Raw genomic sequence first — 14,261 nt, forward strand, 5'->3', positions numbered from 1 at the left:
GGAGGCGCTCTTGACGTCACACTTGGTCATGTGCATGGGGCCTAAACAAAGAGTTTCTGGACAAGAGTAAATTAGTTACGTCAAGTGTTAGGGCCCCTTCACACGGCGTAAGCGCTCGACTCATTCTGAGCCGTACACACGAGCGCTTCTAAACACTTCCCATTCACTTCAATGGGAGCGCGTGTAAAGCCGGCTGAGCGCTTACGCTGTGTGAAGGGGCCCTTAACTCTTTATCAGATATATTACATTGAGGAATGTACATACAAGACATATACATCGCAGATTTTCCATCAAGGAAAAGCAAATACCTAGCAACTATGCATAGAATTAGCAAAATGGAGAAAAAAAAAAACCCACAATACATCCCATCAGAATATAGCATAAAAGGTCATCTACAAGCTGCAACAACATGTAGAGGAGAAGGAGGAGGTGTCAGAGAGGCTGCAGGTCGGTCCTTGTGTGCGGTCATACCTATATGCAACATCTGATAACAAATGTGCAACCTTTCTGACAGCTCCTCGGTATATACAGGTTTAATGTGTATTGCAAAGTGTCAACGCTTGAAATGTTGACACTTTGGGGGGAGTTTACTAACCCATCTGCACCAATTATCTAGTATAGATGGGTGTAAATGTGGTGCATGACTCTTTCTTGTGCCAAATATACTCCACATTGTTTATTCTAAGCCCTGCTTGACACTTTCTAGAAAAATGGGCAGAGACCTGAGGCGCACCAGGGCGGGGATGTCTCATGAGTTGTTTCTGAACTCTATGGTAGTTCCTGCCTGTCGTAGAGTTATGGGAATATATCAGGGTTATTAGGAGGCCGGAGCATCTTAAGCTCCCGACTGGCACAAGATGCCAACTGAGTTATTAAGACTGACGTACAGAATACTAGTCTTAACAAATTCCCACATTGTATAACATACAAAGTATTTATATTAGTATTGAGCCGGTTTTAAAATTTGAAGCATGCAGGATGTAGCAAATATTAACTTGACATTCAACTTCTCTCATACGATACCATCCATTTCAATGGTATGTAATGTGTTAAATGTAAAGTGACTGGGTGTATCTATAAGCCCGTAAGCTTTACTATCTTCCAGTAAGTGAATTTTGAATCGTTGAAGTAATCATCTTTGTAACCATATACTGTGAAATTCAAGGCATCTCCTTTTCTTAGCTCAAGGATGTGACTCATTCTGACAAAACAGTAGTTTGCATTTGGACTCTGAAAGGCGCCTGAAACGTATTTCTTCTGACTTGGGGAGATCTTCAGGGTAAGGTCAGTGAGAACACTGATGTTCTTAGCTTGCACTTGAAAGTCTATGAAATAGATTCCATCGCTGTTTATTTTCACGGCAGTTTTATTAAAAGGATCTATTTGCCAGGGACACTTCGATAAGTTCCACATCCATTCATCTCTAGTCTCACCTATACAAATAAAAAAAAAAAGGAAACATCAGTCGTGTGACTTTATGCAAGTAACTATTATGATAGCAGGATATAAGAAAAATATAACATTAGGCAGTACTGACTATAATGCTGTGTACAACATAGATAAGGTTGGACTCAACAGTGATGGACACTCAACAGTGAGGGACTCTCAACAGTGAGGGACTCTCAACAGTGAGGGACTCTCAACAGTGAGGGACTCTCAACAGTGATGGACACTCAACAGTGAGGGACTCTCAACAGTGAGGGACTCTCAACAGTGAGGGACTCTCAACAGTGAGGGACACTCAACAGTGAGGGACACTCAACAGTGAGGGACACTCAACAGTGATTGACTCTCAACAGTGATGGACTCTCAAAATTTACAGACAATGGGGAGAACTTCCTAAACTCCTCATGCCAGTAGTTGGTGTAAAAGTGGCACATTTAATGGTGCATGATGGATTTGGACCAAAGAATGCACCACTTTGTCTATTTTCCAACCTTCTTTCCACTGTTAAGTAAAATCAGCAAAGCAGCGTAGGGATCAAAACAAGTTATATCTACACCATTCCCTCGCTGGTGTAGATTCCAACTCTGACAAATGGGACCCCAATAAGAGCCTCTCAATAATCCCAGTGCATCTCCCAGCAGCTCAAGGGGATAGCCACCTTTTGAAAATTAAGTTATCAAGCTAGGCCATCAAAGTTACATCAGTGACGGTCAGTCTGTCAGTCCCCACACAGATCAGTTGTCCTGTTGTGGTAGCCCCTGGACTGACAAAGTCTCAGTGGGTCTCTTTGTGGTGCTGTAAAAACATGATGTGATGGTAGCTTCCTTATAGTAATGGAAAAAAGTCCTGAAATGCACAAAAAACATGACAGAAAAAACAGCCAGAAGTTACAGCAGTAGAAGAGGAGAGTATAAAGCTGCACATGTTCTCCTTCCATTGCTGTAACTTATGGCACCCAGAGGTTGTGCAGCAGCTGATCTGTGTGAGGTCTGGGTCCACATTTGTATAGGTCATTAGTATGAAAAATGATTATGGGGCCGGGAAAACCCCTTACAGAGCAAGATTCCAGAGGAGGAGGGAGCTGTCAGCCAAGACATTTGTTGCAGGGTAATTTTGAGGAGGTAAGATCACTGGCAGGGAGATTCTGAAAAAGAGTTGCATCAGCAGGAGTCTCTGAAGTGATGCGGGATACCTACAGGCAGATATGAGAAGGGAGTGAACCAGCAGGAGCTTCTGAGGCACTGAATGTACAGGGGACAGGGTTGAGGCACAGCAGCAGCATTATATACTGCCATGTCTCCTTACTCCTCCGTGCCTCCTGCTGATACTCCTGCCCCTTTAAAACCCCTGTGCAGATGTCCCCTAATCCGTCAGAGACAGCAGGCTACTCTCTCCAGTCTACCTTCTCTGGGGCCAAAGGCTATAGTCTAATTCCCACAGGCCTCCGTAAAAAGGTATTCATGCAGTGAAATCTGGAGTGTGCAGTGTGCGCCCATTCCATGTTGTGATATCGTCAGTTTCATCTCATTTCACGACATGGTAGCTCTGAAAGAGGGGTGGGACCAGATAGCTTAGGGGTGAAGCTACAAAGGAACAGCCAAGAACAGCCTGGAGATGGAAGAGTCAGCAGCAAAGGTACAGAGGAGGCCTTTCAGTCCTTGTAGACCATTTTAATTGTATAGTTGCTACCAAATATCCTGCAATTAAAACTGTCTGCAAGGAAAAGAACTGCAAGGCCTAGACATGTCTGCAGTGAGGCTTTCGATCAGCCCTGATGTCACGTAACAATTTATGTTTTCTGGGTTGCATAATGTCAGTAATATTTTTCCGGCTGTGTTAGGTCATGTCCTAAGTTTAGATTAAGTACTGCACAATGTAGTGTAATGTGTATGTTAATATAACAGTTTATGGATGCAACACTTTACAACTGACGTGCAGCTAATATACCACTGACATATGACTTATCTAAGACTGACTAACATTAGGTCATGAAGAGGTGTGAAAATGAAATAAAAGATAACTCCTAGGGTCCAAGAGAAGGTTTGAAGTACCACCGGTGATGGGCAACAAATAGGTATTGCTGTCAAGTAGGGTTGAGCGATCGGGATAAGAAAAGATCAGATCCCGATCAGCAATCGAGTAAATTTCAAGATCGCAATTGGGTTCTGATCCCACCTAAAAAAGATCGGGAATGGAATTTCGATCCCGATCGCTCAACTTACCTGCACAGATCCACTGCCGATGCCCATTGTTCTTTCTCCTCCTCTCTACTTCACATGCCTGCAGAGCGCCGCGTGCGCCCCCGCCTCCCTAGGCTAGTGTTACAGATGCTGGGAGAAGGTGGGGCTTGTGGCTTAGGAGAGTGTGGGCAGGTACTGGGAGGGGATGTGAGTGATGCACTCATGTCTCCCCGCTCTGTACCTGCTGACACTCTCCTAAGCCACAATAAGCCCCGCCTACTCCCAGCATCTGTAACACTAGCCTGGGAGGCGGGGGGGCGCATGGCACTCTGCAGGCATGTGAATTTGAGAGAAGAGGAGCAAGAACAATGGGGAGCAGCAGCGGCAGCGATTCTGTGCAGGTAGGTGGGTGGGTGGGGGGTGGGGGGGACTAAGTAGCCAGGGGATCTTTTAAATCACTACACAGCATGGATTCCAAAAATTTAAGCCTTCTACTTTTGGACTCCACGCTGTGTAGTGAACAGGATTATTTTTGATGATGGTGTATTCATTATGAGCCTCTGCCATTCTCTCTTGGTACAGCACAATTGTGAAGGCTTTCTTACTTAAAGAATGGGGTGAATTTACTAAGCCATTAATTTTCTGGTGTAGCTGGACATAGATCAACATTGTGGTGTAGGTGGGCGTAGATTATCTTTGTGGGGTGTATATGGGATTAGATCAGCTTTGTGGTGTACAAGGGCATAGATCAGGGCTACCTCCATTAGTCCCACAGAATTAAATATAAAGAAGATACATATGTGCAACCTGCTGCTTCACTATTTCAGGACACACGTGGCCTCTGATCTCCTTTAGCACCCCTACAGATCAGCTGTTTGAAGGGGTAGCTCGTGCTCACACCATTGTACACACTGGTCCGAACACTTAACAATAGTTGTTATAAGTATTACAAGTTTTTCATTTTCCTTGATGTAGCTGGGGTCCCAACCAATCTGATAGTTATAATATATAATTTATTATTTGACATGTATTTCATAGAGGTTCAACATAGCAATACACTGGCTGTGCTGGCACTAATACTGTATGCATTAGGCTCTTGTGCTGAACTCTTAAAGAAATCCCACATTGCATGTGCAGCTAGCTAGCCCTTGAGGCTTGGGTATGACACGTTTATTCTGAGAATCAGTGGTCACCCCAACTACTGGATAACACCATAATTGTTTTGTCCTATGTCTGATATATATATATATATATATATATATATATTTAACAGTGTTTTTATAGTATATTTTAGAGTGTAGGAAAGTTGTATCAAATAAACCATGGAATATCAGTAATAGCATTGCAAATAACACTTACCAAGTATGGCTTCTGCAGAACATTGTGCCTTTATCTATAAGGGGGGAAAAAAAAAACTTAATAGATAATTCACCTTGCTTGGACATACAGACATTTTCTTCAATACTGCATTATAAGTATTGTAACTGTTTTACGAATTATAGTCACCGGTCCTGCATTGTTGTCAGAACAGCGACTATTGAATGATAAGTACAGCCAGATCCCAGGGGTTTCTGATCGCTGTCTCCATTGCTGAGACATTAGCTTTGCTCTTATCACACCAAAACTATGCATTCCAGTACCCAGTTTTCATCCCTTGACCACTTCCTTATATAAGTAACATGTACACCGCCAGGCCCTGTCATAGCAGGGAGTCAACTCTTTGGTGCAATGGTGATACCCCCATTACACCAAATAGCTCATTACTGCCTGGGACGGCACTGGGCAGTACTGTCAGTGACCAACTGCTTCACCCAAAGTGAGAAAAAGAGCGCTATCGGAGATCCTTCCTCCCAACCGCGGTCAGGCTGTATAATCAACATCAAGCTAAGTGAAGATCACTCCGCACAGAGAACTAAATGATCCTGAAGTCTCTCTTTTTCTTTTTAGTTGCTATGACTAGGTGTTCATGCTTGTAATATATTACTGTATTATCCATGATGCTGTAACACACTGAATTTCTTCATGGTGAGACTATTAAAGGATTATCTTATCTCTTATCTTATCTTAATAGCATATCAAGGGGAAAAAAAAGATAATTTCTTATCTATAGAGGCATGGATGAGGAAGCAGAAAAAGTAGTTTATTCATGTAAACCCCAATTATAGGACTGTGTTTATAGATCAATAGGGACTGTTCTGATGACAGACTCCCTTTAACACATTAGACATATGAGCTTTTTCTAAAATAGAAAAAAAAAAGTCAACTCTGCTAACAACTCTATTAGTTGAACCATGTACAGAGGAAACTTAATGGGAACCTGTCAGCAGGTATACACCACCCACTGATAATTAACTGACGGTTCGACGATACTCATATAGTTACATAGTTGATGAGGTTGGATAAAGACATTAGTCCATCAAGTCCAACCTATAACCCTACAAAGTTTCCAATGATTTGAATTTAAGTTTGGCATCTATGACCTAACTGTCCACGGTTTTAGAGCCAAAACCACGTCAGGTAGCCACGCCTAGATCAACCCCCATTGAATAGGGAGTAATCAGCATGTAGACCAATGTCACATAATGCTCAACCTTGGATTAATGCTGCTGTTGCATGGCAAAAATGTTGGAATTTTGACTCAACTGTATAAAAATAATATACTCTTAGATAACCAGTTTGAAAAGCAATATGGGTGGAATATTATATATATATATGGGTGGAATTGTATATGGAACGGTCATTCCTTTCCATAGACTTTGATGAATATTTTTCATACATAAGACAGTCAAAGGAGTTTCCCAGCCTAGCAGGTCATCAATATCAGACTTGTGGCACCCCCGCTGATCAGCTCTTCTCAGCAGCTACTTCATAGACTGTAGAGTCGGTGACACTGACAGCTCCAGCACTATGTAGCGGCTGGAACGTTTACTGGAGAGCAGTTCACTGATTCCTGGGAAAGCTGCCATAAGCTTATGCAATAAGGATACTTTGTGAATGCTTTGAGTCATCAGACTACAGAAGTAATGTTTGGAATGTATAAAAACACAAAAGTCATTTTGATTGAGCTGATATTAATCACAGATGTGACACAAGATCCTGAAATACACAATGGATCACACCTGCTAAGAGTTAGACAGCAAAAACTTAGAAATGAAGTCTCTGTAACGACAGCTGGAATGTGCAAAGGCAAGAAAACACATGACACAGCGCGGCGTCATGTAGTATAGTAACCCATACAAACATCGCAGGCCACATGGAGTACACGTGTTCATTCATTGTCAACATACAGTAGTAAGACAAAGGCTAATACCAACTCAGGATAACAAAATATAATACAAACCTTAAAGTGAATGTGAAGCCTATCGTACTGGTGAATATTAGCAAATATTCCTATAATTATTGATTTATTATCATAGGCCGTATGGATCTTGTTTTTGCAGGATGCGAATGGATTCACAGACATTTGCTTGAACACTATGCTGGGATAACATCTTTTTGACACTTTGGATTTGGGGCAGACGTGTTGGCCAAGACACATTGTCGAAACGCAGGAGAAAAAAAACAAAAAACCACACACCACATTTTACAGTACCATCAAAGTGAATAAGATTTTGGCTAATCCCATCCACACATTGCAAAAAACTGCCGAAAAGTCACATTTTCAAAAATAGTATAGGAACGTAGTATGACCCTATAGATTTAATAAGGGAAGAAAAACCGTAGCGTTTTTTTTTTAGCTGCGTTCTGCAAAGTGAGACCTTAGCCATAACTAGTGAAACACAGGGAAAAAGTGATGCAGAAAAAAAATTCAGCAATTTACATCTAATTACTTACATTTTTAATTTTTGCCTCCCCCCATATAAGTCTATGCTGTAATTGCAGCGTTTCCCTAAATAAAATTAACATACTGCGTTTTTTTTTCCTTGGGGGGGGGGGGGGGTGCTACAATGCGTGGGTCACATTAAATTAAATCTAATTCATTTTTGCCTCGACTGTGAAATGCTGAGTTTTTTTTTCCCCACCATCCAAAAATGCTATATTTTGTGTGGCCAAAATGGAGTGATTTTTGCGGTGGCGCACTTGGAGGAGTCACCGCAGGTCTCCTGCTGCATTCAACCTTTGCATTGTTGAAAGCCATCAAATCACTGCAGCATGCAAACTTACCAGTGTGTTTTGTTTGCAGCATGCGGATAAGAATTTTTTTTACATCTCACAGTACAATGTAGCAGATTCTCCACCAGCAACTCATTGCTGAACATGGGGTTTATGCCACGTTTGACATCAGCCTAGGGTGGTTGCCTATAGTTTTGTTTTTGCAGTTTATTAGCATTAACTTGAAAAAATCCAAGAAAAAAAATGCACATATAAAATGTTACAAGAAATATAAAAAAAAATAAAAAAAATTATAAGCATAAAAAAAAATCTATGTGTCGATCAAAAACAATACAAAAAGTTCCAAAACACCATTGCAAAAATATATAGCAACTTACCGAGTGATGCCATACAAAGCAGAAAGACATTAATCCAATAATAGTTGTTGACAGCAAGATGGCAACCATGATAAAAACAGGGCTACAACTTCCAGAGGTTTCAGTCTTTGCATCACATGGGTTGAACTTGACACGTTCCTCTGCTCCTCGCTCAAGCTGAGAGGACATGGTTCAGCTAAGGAATAAACTTGAAGTTTCTTACAAGTCTGCAAGAACTGATTGAGGCTGGAAGTGCTGATGCTTATTTATGCTGGAGGAGGAGGAGGGTTTATGGGATTCCCTTTCCCAGCGTACATCTGTTGTAGGATTCATTTGAAGATAAGCCAGGTTTCCCCATGAAACTTAGCTGTGTTCAGCTGGAACGAGGCCAAAGCCAGTTTCCTTCTGTGCTGACGAAATGTCAGGGCCCAGAGTTTACGCAATACTTAATTGTATCGCTCCAGTGTAAAGAGAGAGAAAGAAGAAAAACTACATTTACTGCCTAAGGTCATAAACTTATAATCAGTAAATGAGCGCAATGGATTGACTACTGTAGACAGTGAATATTCTGCAAACTGACAAAAACTGCACACGCCTGGAAGACAGTGGAGAAAAGAAAAACATCCCGTACCACTAAGGAAAGTGGATTTTCTAATTAAGGGAAAAGAAAAAAAATCTTTCATTTAAAGGAGATGTTTGGTCCCATAACTAAATCTAAAATATAGCTGTATACATAGTGTCCCCCCCCAAAAAAAAAAAACTAGCAGTGAGTTTTAGGCTGGGGACTAGGGTTGAGCGATTGGGATTGGAAAATATCGGATTCCGATCGGCGATCGAGTAAATTTCACGATCGCGATCGGAATTCCGATCCCGATCGTTTTAGGCAGGATCGAGGTCGGAGGTTATTTCCCACAATGCTTTGCAAGCATTGTGGGAAAAGCAAACAATGTTAAGAATGAATGGATGCCCCTGCGCGCCGGCTGCGTCCATTCATTCCTACGACATAGCATGGTGGAAACAGAAGAGTAGATGGTAACCGAACTTAGGTAGCCAGGGGATTTTTTAATCACTACACAACATGGATTCTAACAATTAAAGCTTTCAATTGTTAGATTCCATGCTGTATAGTGAATAGGATCATTTTTAAAATCCGATCTCCGATTAGTAAAAAAATCCCATTGACTTGCATTGGGATCGGAATTGGGGTCGAGATCGGGTTCGAATGAAAAATGATCGGAAATCGGATTTCAAATTCGATCCTGAAAAGTCAAGATTGGCTCAACCCTACTGGGGACCTACATTGTGAAAACACAGTGTTTTGGCTGCAGCAGAAAAAAAAATTGCCGCATTTTATATTACCTGCAAAGTAGATGGGATTCTGGGTAATCCTATTACGTGCAAAACACTTTTGAGCCAGAAAACGGAAGTACCTATTTTAGGAAATTCCCCCCTCCCCCCATTTGTAAGTAAATGCAACACAAAGCAAGTTTGTGTCTCTGTTTCCACTTTCGATTTTTTAGTATCTGGCCAGATTTATGTCAATATTTTGCTTTTAAGATTTCTTCCTTCATTATTATCATATACAGATATGCAGCAGGAGTTGTCAAACAGGTTAAGCCGCATACAGTCAGCCCTTCTTAGAGAAATGCTATTTCTCTATCTGATTTATCGGACCATTTTACTAGACAAATATTTTTAAAGAGTGACGTACAGAAACAAAAACAGATGCAGGTCGAATTGCTGTTCTGTTTCCTATACAGTTTGCTGTAGTGTGTGACTTGAAACTTTTTTTAAAAAAAATACCATTATTCTATAATCTACTGTGTTGCAAAAAAAAAAAAAGCAATTGTTTTCACAGATTATTTAAGAATTAAAAGCTGCATTTAGTACTATATAAAATATACACTTATATCTATTTTTGGACATCAGAAGACAGCCTGAGATCCCACGGTGCGGAAATGTAGCGTTTTTTTCTGAAGGTTTTGCTGTGTTTTTGTGTGCCAAAGTCAGGAGTGGCTAGAAAAGGAATGGGAAATATAAAGTAAACTCTTACACGCCTCCCTTTCCTTAAATACACTCCTGACTTTGGCTCAAAAACCACCGACCTTAGCCTAAGGGCCCCTTCACACTACGGATACGCTGCCTGATTCTGAACGTTAAAACACGTTCAGAATCAGCGCGTATAAAGCAGATCCCATTCATTTCAATGGGAGCCGGCATACGAGCGCTCCCCATTGAAGTGAATGGGAAGCGCTCGCGTGTACGGCTCGCTCGGCTCATTCCGAGCTGTACACGCGAGCGCTTCCCATTCACTTCAATGGGAGCGCTCGTAGAGAAAAAAGCAGCCCATTCATTTCAATGGGGAGCGCTCGTATGCTGGCTCCCATTGTAGTGTGAAGGGGCCCTAAGGCTGGTATGTCTCAGCCTAACAGATTTTACTCTGAGGGTATGTTCACATGGCGGAATTTGCATTCTGCATGTGAACATTTTGCGTGACTAGCAGCGATGGGATGCCGGTGCAGTACATCAGCATCCCGTCATGGAATTCCGCTCCAGATTAGGCCCAAATGAATGGGAGGGAGTCTCGCACTATGGACACTGACTCACGGACTGATTCACGCCGCGGAATCCATGGCAAGAAGGGTCATCTCGCTTCTTTTTTCCGCAACTAGCTTCGGAAAAAATAAGCGAGTGGCTCCCATTGAAGTCAAAATCAGCTGCTTGTGAACTGACCCTAATTCCTGCCAGAAAACTGCACCCAACTCCGGTCCACTCCCTCCCGCAGCAGGGAACCTATCCAGGACATATTTTACATAGAGGAGAGAAATAATGGCCATTTTTTTTCCCACGCAAAAATCTGAACCAGGGACTACTCTACTTTGGAATATTGAATATGTGGCTCAAAAGGGTATTACCAACTCAACCATATTCAGCCAAATATGGTTGGGATGGGAATACCAGGTCAGGAGTTGTTGAAAGAGCAGAATGGGGCTTTTCCATGTTGTTTTTTCCATAGAGGTAAATAGGAGCTATGGAAAGAACATAATGCATTATGCTATGCTGTTTCCATATCTTCGAGACTTAGATACACAGCGTTGCTTACTGAGCTCTGTGGTTTTCAAAACTGTATGGTAACAACATGGACCAACCATGAACAGCAGAGATGGAAATGTAATTTTATTTCACGTGCACTTGTATAGCGTGATCACATTTACAACACTTTACAGATATCGTCAACTCTGACCCAGATAAGGCTCACAATCTAAATTCCCTGTTAGTAAGTCTTTAGAGTTTGGGAAGAAACAGAAGTACTTGGATGGAATACACGCAAATACGGTGAGAACATGCAAACTCGTTGCAGATGTTGTTCTTGGCTGGATTCAAACCTAGGACGTCAACGCTATGAAGCTACAATACTGTGCACTAAACTCTTAAAGGATTCTTCCTTGTCTCTTCTCAAATAATAGTTTTACCCAAGTAAAATAAGTTACATATCAACAAATCAGAAACTGGAGCAATGCCCAAATTTCAGCCAATATGGCAGATATTTTCACAAAACTTCCTATTTGATTTAACTTCTAAGAAACCAAAGATAAGACTGACTTTTCCTGATGGAATAAAAACTTGTCATTCATTTTCAAGAAGATAATTTAAAGGCGACAACCAATACAACCGTTCTTCCGGTTGTCACAGAGCGATGCCAACAAAATTCTCTTTCCGCTTCTGCTCTCCCTTATGAATTACTAATATTAGGTCAATTTTGTTTTAGGACAGAAATTCTTTGTTTTCATGCTTTCTTACATGCTGACTAGACTAGAATATAGCCAGTTTTACTTTCCATTTCCTTTTTATTTTTAGCTCCATTATACAGTTATTTTTAAAGATTACATAGTAGATAGAAACGAAAACAGCTGCAGGGCAAAGCCACAGCCCATTGTTTGCCTCCTGTAAGTGTAAGAATATTTTTTACATCTTTCAGTACCATTTTTTATGCTGTAAAGCACACTACTATGGTGCAAATAAACTTGGAATTGTAAACTGGCAAGCACTATTTCAATAGAACCTTTAAATCTCGCCACGTTGCGACAATGTAACCGACTAAACTCCTTCTCTTTCCACTATGAAGTCTGCCTGCCTTGTTGATACAATACCCTGGTTTCATCTGCTAAGCTCATGTCAACTATTACCAGGGGTGAACCATGGGTTTCTGCCGCCTTTAGCGGATGTCAGAAGGCCGCCGCCCCCCTCCCCCAGAGGAGGGTGCGGAGCGGAGGGGGCGGGACCGAGCTCAGTGACGGTGACCCTAAGCGAGTCCAAAAATGCCGCCCTTCCCGGGGCCCTGGCATAGCGCCGCCTGAAGCGGTCGCTTCAGGTCGCCTCATGGGAGGTGTGGCGCTGACTATTACTAACCGAGAGTACCCCTGCAGCAAAGTCCAAATGAGGATCAGAGGTGAACCCCAGAAAAGTTCTTGGCCCAGGGCTCAATGTGGCAAAAACGCCATAGTTTGGCTGTGGGGTTTTACAGACCTTGCACAGTGCATGGAATTCTAGCGAATTGCAAATTACAGAAAAGTACACAAAGTGAAAATGCTAAGATTTACAAACTGTTATATTTTGCAAATTGCAGTATGTCAATTATATCTTTGGAAACGCCAGTGGTTGCGATCAGATCCTTTATCCATAGGATAGAAAAGAAGTTTTTTTTCATGAGAAAATTTCTTTAATGCTACAGCATACAAATACATTTTATGCTAGGTTCACACCTGTGTTCGGGTTTCCGTTCTTCCGCTTGGGGACCCGAACAACAGAAATCCACTCTGCTTATAGACTATAATGGGTCCACCAGGTTTCTGCCCAATTTCCATCTGAAAAATGCAGAAAAATATGGAGAGAAAAATCGTGTTCGCAGGACTTGTATCTCTGCTTTTTTTAAGCGGGTTCGGGGACATTAACCCTGAACGTAGAGGTGTGACCCTAGGCTACAACATTTGTATTCTTTCAATATATTAGCAAAAATTTGGGGAAAGGATTTCCTCTTTTTCAGATGCCATGGAGAGCGAAGGAAAAGATAATGACTTTGAAAGGGGGACCTTTGACTTCTTTAGTTTTGCCTGTATAGTCATATGGATTTAAGCATACTTCTGCTTTAAGATAGAATATGAGAGCTCGATTCTTTACATGGAAAGTATGTGGTTTAGTAATTAATGTAATTTCCTGTCTTATCTATTTAACAGAACTGGATTAATCAGATCTGTAGCTACAAGGATTGCAATACAATACTGAGATTCATTCATTCCAGCACATTGACATACTGTAAATATTTCTTGGCTTCTGCTTACGGGTTTTGTGTTACCGCAGGAATCCTTACCGTCACAAGGCGCTGGCATCTGCTCCCAGTTACTGTATTTCATGTACCACAGATGTGGCGTGGCTGATATAGAGTACTAGAACATGCAGAAGTTTCTTCGTGAGTCCGGGTTTGCTGATAGTTGAGTAATAGAAGTTTAGCTGGGGCCAGGTGTTTATGACTGCCAACACTGTGCCCTCGTGTATCTGATAGGTTACCGTCTCGGCTGGGGTATATCCTATATCAGATGAACAACACACAACAGATTTATTTGTGTATTTAACAAAATTGAAGCCAAAATGGAAAAGCTAAAATCGAAATCCACCCCATGAGTCAATAACTTGTAAAACCACCTTATGGCTAACGCCCTCATATACTGCTAACCTGTGTATAAGTCATCGGTATGAAATGTATTAGTGGCCAGAAAACCACTTTTAGGCTGCAGAAATGCAGCTTTTTTGTTGCAGATTTTGCTGCGGTTTTTTGAGCCAAAGCCAAGAATGGCAACAAAAGGATTGGGAACTCTATAAAAAGTTCTTATACTTCTGTTCAATCCACTCCTGGTTGTGGCTCAAAAAACAGCAACAAAATCTGTAACAAGAAAAGCTGCGTTTCTGCAATGGGAGGCTTTTTAACCCATTGATTTCAATGTGTCCTGCACGTTAAACGAAGCCCATTGAAGTCAATGGGAGTCTTTTTATCAGTGCTGATTCTGCCACAAGTTATCGTGGCAGAATCAGCATCACTTTACTCTGTGTGAATGCCTTCCTTAAGCCAAGGCCCCACATTGTGAAATAGAAGCTTTTTTTGTTGCAGATT

At 41.5% G+C, this 14,261-nt stretch overlaps 1 long non-coding RNA gene across 1 annotated transcript; it reads right to left on the bottom strand.

Annotated features, from left to right (window-relative positions):
• Positions 1–1,325: 1,325 nt before the first annotated feature.
• On the bottom strand, positions 1,326–8,186 carry LOC142218958 (uncharacterized). The gene is made up of 3 exons (XR_012717487.1): positions 8,117–8,186; positions 4,986–5,019; positions 1,326–1,433 (listed from the first exon to the last, which is right to left on the bottom strand). It is a non-coding gene; the product is annotated as an uncharacterized LOC142218958 (long non-coding RNA).
• Between the last annotated feature and the right edge of the window lie 6,075 nt (positions 8,187–14,261).

The sequence above is a fragment of the Leptodactylus fuscus genome, chromosome 9, assembly GCF_031893055.1.
Source record: "Leptodactylus fuscus isolate aLepFus1 chromosome 9, aLepFus1.hap2, whole genome shotgun sequence".
NCBI classification, from domain to species: Eukaryota; Metazoa; Chordata; class Amphibia; order Anura; family Leptodactylidae; genus Leptodactylus; species Leptodactylus fuscus.